At 37.0% G+C, this 6,000-nt stretch overlaps 1 protein-coding gene across 1 annotated transcript in view; it reads right to left on the minus strand.

The window, feature by feature from the left end:
* Positions 1-4,169, minus strand: part of CDH12 (cadherin 12) — an 875,493-nt gene extending 871,324 nt beyond the window's left edge. Inside the window, exon 1 of the mRNA XM_081825789.1 lies at positions 3,859-4,169. The gene's annotated coding sequence lies outside the window, so the exon portion shown is untranslated. The remainder of the gene's footprint in view (positions 1-3,858) is intronic.
* Between the last annotated feature and the right edge of the window lie 1,831 nt (positions 4,170-6,000).

Below are 6,000 nucleotides of genomic sequence, written 5' to 3' on the forward strand. Positions count from 1 at the left end.
TCTCATCTTCACATGGATAAAAACATTTTTTACATATTATAATAATTTTCTAGTCAATAGAAGTGACAGGACTTACTAAGTACATGGTTCACTTCTGGTATAATCAATCATGCTTGTAGCTAGCATCCTACTTTGAGGATAAGTCCTACACCCTAATGTTTACTTCTTTGGTACTTGGAACTAAGTATGTATCATTCAGCTATCTGAACATGTAGATTTAGGACTTGATACATGAATCCTGTCTTTTTCTACTGCGTGTCTGTACACAAATTTGTACCTCACCTTCTCTCACCAGAATCTTCATACCTATACGCATGAGATATACATATTTTAAGAATTTTATTGTTCAAATAGCACATCCCTTATATTCGAGATAATATAAGTCCATTTATAGAATAGTGACTTATACAATGTTCACAGAGCAAGGGCTATGTAAGAAAACCATAATCTCTTAGTGAAAAAAATAACTGAAGCATACTGAAGATTTAATTTATCCCTTAATACCATGAGCTATAGTATGATAAAGTGATACAAACCTGAATGAAGCTAAATTTATAAAAAAAGTAAATATAGGGCTTGTTTCCAATAGTTTAACAAATGCTTATTAAATTAACTGATGATCAATAACTGAATAAATGAATTCTTAACACATTAACCAGGATCACACAGAAAGTATAATAACACTATGTGAAGTTCATCTGTTATTCAACTTTGCAGTAGTCATAATTTTCTCTTAGTCTTTTCTAAAAATGTTACTTCCTGCGTATTATTAGTCATCTTAGCATGTGATGCTTAAAAATATCTTTGAGTAACCACTATTGATATTCAGCACAGGTGGAATTATTCACATTCACAAATAAATACACGCACACGTGCGTGCACCCATACACACTTTCCTTTTCAAGTTTGGTAATGATATATAACCCTTTTAGCATAGTAATTCAGAAAAAAAATTCAATTACCTTAAAGCCAAAAGTTAAAATGCTTTTAAAAGCCATAAGAGAGTAAATTGCTCAATTATCATGTATTAGTAAAGTGAAAGGAAAGTTCCCGGTAAAATCACAAATCTTCATTCCTTATTTATTTGATTTTTCTTGATATAAACTGAGCCAATTCATAAAAATAAAACAGTATTTGTTAAACAAGAAAGATAAAATTTCCACCTACAATTAAATATAAATATAAATGTAATATATATTACAAATATAAATATTTATATAAATATAAAAATCATGAATTGGTGCAAAATACTATCTTTTGATGTGGTAACACTGACATGGTAATACAGGACATAAATACTTTTTAAAACAGCTTTGTTAAGAGACCAAGGAAATGATATCTTACCTTAAATGAGACATCTGTAATCACACTTTTCCTTTGGAAGTATGGAGACATTTGTAACAGTCTACTTAAGTCATTTTATTACACCATCCTTAGATTTGATATTTTTACATGAAAACATGGCTCACTTCTGAAGAGAACCATCACTGTATGCATCTTCCTATCATAATTGTTAGGCAGATTTAATGATATGACATCTAAATGGCATAGGTGTGAAAACACAGTAATATTTCACATTTCATGTAAGAACAGTTTCAGCAGACTATTTGCAGTACTATTTCATCAGCAAGAGTGATTTGATGTTCATCACAATGCATTCTAAGAGGTAAGAGTGACAGATATTCTTATTAACCACAAAATGATAAAAGATTGATTTCAATCAATATCACAGCCTATCACATGAAATATGTTCTGTGAAAATACCAGATGCAAAAGATGCTCTATCTAAGGAGATGAGTTTTTGTTCCATCCTTAAAGGATGCAGTCATACTGAGGTGTAAGTATGTCATGTGAAGCATTAGCAGGGATTTTTTTTTTTTCCCATAAGCTAAGCACTGTTTCTGCTGTGATAAGAACTTAATATGTATTATCCCACATGTAAAACAAATGACGCGTCCCTCCCATTATAATTCAGCTCTCTTTTTGTGGGAATTATCTAAAATAATCCCAATCTAAGAAGATCATTGGAAGGAATCAGGTCCAGTAGGAAAAAAAACATTCTCGGCTTGAACCCCCCCCATTCCCCCACCCCCTCACCCCCACCCTCCACTTAAAATGGTACACAGCAGAAGTTAAGAATCCAGAAACTGGAGATTTGCTGAATACAACAGAAAAGAAAATGTGGGTTTTTTTTTTTTCTTTTTTATGGGAAGGTGCTAAACTATTCCAGGGTTAAACTGGGAAGTTAGCTTTTGAAGTGAGAGCTATTAATAAAGAAGAAAATATATTCTGGAATTGGATTTTCAAGTTAACGTGAAACCTCTTTTTGCTACAGTAGTTTCTATAGCAGGTAGAGGAACCATCCCTAGATCTCATCACTGAACAAGGTAAAATGCAGGTTAAACTAGTTAAGTGGAAGCTTCTACTTTGTGTGTGGCTGAGCTCTTGAGCATTCCAAAACAATTCATCAATCAACTGCTTATGGCTTGGGAAGAGTAACCATATGCCTTTAAATTCGGAAGAGACCTTCTGCTGGAAATATTTATAAGAAAAACCTATTCAGTTAATTTCCTTCCTAGAACTAGTAATGAAGACCTATAAATTAAAGTGATTCTCAAATTGCTTAGGATAACTTAGTGAATAAATGACGCCACTGAATGAGGAGATTCAATATTTTTGGACAGCTGTGCATCTGGATTTTATAAATCTGAAAACCAATCAAGTACTCCGAAAAGACCAAGCAAACTGATACCTGCTTGGCAGGGTTGGATTTTCATGTTTTGGTCATGTATAGGGTAACTGAAAGCTGTAAACACATTTTCAGAACCTTCTCTTTTTATTTTTTCCCCCTCAGTATGTAAGCCAATTTTCTAGCTGAGCAGTTTGTGAATGAGTTTCAAAATACCTGATGAGAAACTGAGAATCATGATATGGTCACAGAATCACCCAAAAGTATGTCAGTTCTCACTCCAGAGAATAGAGATCTCGAAATATGTCTATAAGAGACAGCAAGCACTCTGAACTACAGAGGTTCTGAAGCCACTGTGATTTCCATGTAGAACGAATGATGTTTAAAAGGAGAAAACATTTATAAAATACTGAAGGTCTCTGAAAAAACGATTTGCTTGTGTGTCCTATACTGCACATACGTCTTACTTCTTCAGTGTACCACCAAATGATTAATACCTTTAAGATATTTTTTAAATACATATTATATAACCCACAGCAGACATGGTAATCTGTATCTCTTCCACTTGTCTCAAGTTAGTTTTGTGGTAGGAAACTCAGCTGTATAGGAGAGACTAGCTATTAAAGTATTTAAATGGCTTTACAGTTTTCTTTAGTGAAGAATGAAGCTTTTAAATATACATACCTTAATAAATATCAGTGGAGAAGTATGTGGGGATGTTAATGTATTTTAACAAAAAATAGTGGAGATGGGTATTTACAGAAGCTTTTTGAAAATAAAGCATTATTCTGTCATAAAAATAGATCAATAAAGCCATTTATAAAATAACCAGTTGAACACCTACCGTACATAATTATGTTCATTTGAAAATTCAGCCATGCTAAGTAAGGTCCATTAGTGGTTAAAACATTTCTTTCCCTCCCCTTTTAATTTAACCTTTCGCTCTTAAGACTAGAGACTTGTTTAGAACTTACTGAAGTTTCTCAAAGCAAAACCACGCACCAGCTCCTAATTCAGATGCCAGATCTGTGTGCCACCTCGTTCAGCTTCTGACTACGCTAGGCAACTTTATTAATCATGTATGAATTTCTGTGCGTATATCCTGAAGCGATCACACAGGATGCAATCTCAATTAAAGGGGGGGTGGCGGTGGGGGGAGGAAATCTTACCTGATGGCAGAACCGGCAGCTGCAGAAGCAGAAACAGCAACTGCAGGATGCAACAACCCAGGCTTGCACCTAAGGTGAGACCCTTTTCTCTCTCCCCTCTCTCCTTTTCTCCCTCTCTCTCTTTTTCTTCTAAATCACTGTAGCAACAAACTGCCTTGCATTTTGTCCCCTTTCATTCACAGAAGATTCTCCAAGCCGGGGAGCCAGCAGACACCACTTTCTTCCTGGAAGAGGTCTGCCTCTCTTCTCAGAAACGCCTGGACCCCTCTCTGTGGCTCCTTCCACGTTTACTCTTCAGATCAATAATGCTCCCGGAGCGGCTGAAGCTCAACTGCAGCGGCGAGCGGCCAGCCAATGGGGGCCCAGGGTTCCCTCCCAGTCATCTCCCCGCCCTCAAAACAAAACACAGCGTGCCTTTGACACATCGCCGAGTTGTGAAAAGTAATTGAATCCTGTATTTGAAATGTATCTTGTTTGTTCTTTTTACCCCCTAGCGTTCATTGTATAGTGCTGTGAATGAACAGAAAGGCTCCATAGCTCTCAGGACACTCATTAAAGGAGCTTCGTAGAGGGTGAAGCGTGGGCGCTGGGAAAGTGAGAACACCTGGGTTAGTTTGCACCTGGAGCTTTGCTATTTAAAGGCTTGAGGCCTGTTGAAAATCAGAGAACTGGGAGGCAGAGGCTTGGATCCTGGTTCTCACGCCACTAAGTAGCTTGTCTCTTTTATCTTGTGGAACAGGAAAATAAAATCCATGTCAACTGGATGTTGTGTCTTTCTCTAAAAGTTGTCTGAACAAGAAGCAGCCACCAGTTGGGGGGTAACCTTAGCCAAGAAATTTCTACTAATCCATTTACCTGTTTCTCTGCTGACTGAACATGGTCCAGATTCTATAAGGAACTAAAATGTGTTCAGGCTATATGGTAGTCTAGTTTCGTTAATTTTGCGTGTTTATATATTGCAAGGTTTTTGTAATTAACATTAATTTCTGTTAGGGAATGTATTAGTGATTACTTGCAACTGGAGAGAATATTACAATGATTTTTAAAACCTTATAACGGGGGCGCCTGGGTGGCTCAGTCAGTTAAGCTCAGGTCATGATCCCAGAGTCCTGGGATAGAGTCCCACATTGGGCTCCCTGCACAGCAGAGAGCCTGCTTCTCCCTATCCCTCTGCTGCTTCCCCTGCTTGTTCTCCCTCTCTGTCAAATAAAATATTTTTTAAAATCTTATAATGAAAATAACACTATTGGAAACAATACTACTATCTCTTCCCAAAATCCAAAACCACATGCAAGCTTCACCTAAAGCATGGTGACCTTTCTTCACCTTTCTGTTGATTCACAACCTCAGGAGTTCCTGTGGGTGAAATTCGTTACTGGCCCTATACACTGAGGGCAAGGAGAGACCAAAGAAAGAGTCAGCTGCTCCAGATTGATAGGTGGCAGTTTTAATAAGCAAGGGAACTGACATAGAAGGCTTGCCTTAGGTCATGACCAGACTAGCAGATCTCGGCACCTGCTCTGTAGAATCTTAAAAGCTTACATGGAGGTCTTAATGCGGTTCAGTCATGTATGTAGTCCAGATGCTCTCAATAACACATTACTCTCTCAAGTTCTTGAAGTGGCTCCTAGTATGGGAACAGTGTACCTAATGTACATTCGTTCGACAGGGGAGGCAGTAAGGAGCCTCTGATTGCCTGGGTCAGACTTGCAGGTTAACTGGAAGTCATGTCCTCTTATTGACCTAGCCCAACAATTTCACTATTGAAGTACTGAGTACTGAAATTTGCTTAAACAAGTTCATGAGAATCATTTATTTTCTCTCCAAGAATCTAAGTCACTTCATCATTTTTACATCAAGAATGCAGCAATATTTGGGGTAATCATTTAGTTTAAGTATGTCAAAAATCTCAAGAGCACAGAATCTCCACAATTTTAAAAATATGTATAACTATGAGCAGGCTCAGTAGCTCAAACAACTGCACAAATAAGAATGTCTTTTCAACGTCACTGTTGAATAAGAATAAAATTAATGTGTCTTTCTGAAATCTTTTTGTTCCACTGAAGTAATACAAATGGGTTGATGCATTTAGTGTAGCCAAGCTTTGTGTGTCATGAAAAGTTGAAATAGCTTGGGGAGACT

This window comes from Leptonychotes weddellii, chromosome 7, assembly GCF_054177405.1.
Source record: "Leptonychotes weddellii isolate Sample4059 chromosome 7, ASM5417740v2, whole genome shotgun sequence".
Classification (NCBI taxonomy): domain Eukaryota; kingdom Metazoa; phylum Chordata; class Mammalia; order Carnivora; family Phocidae; genus Leptonychotes; species Leptonychotes weddellii.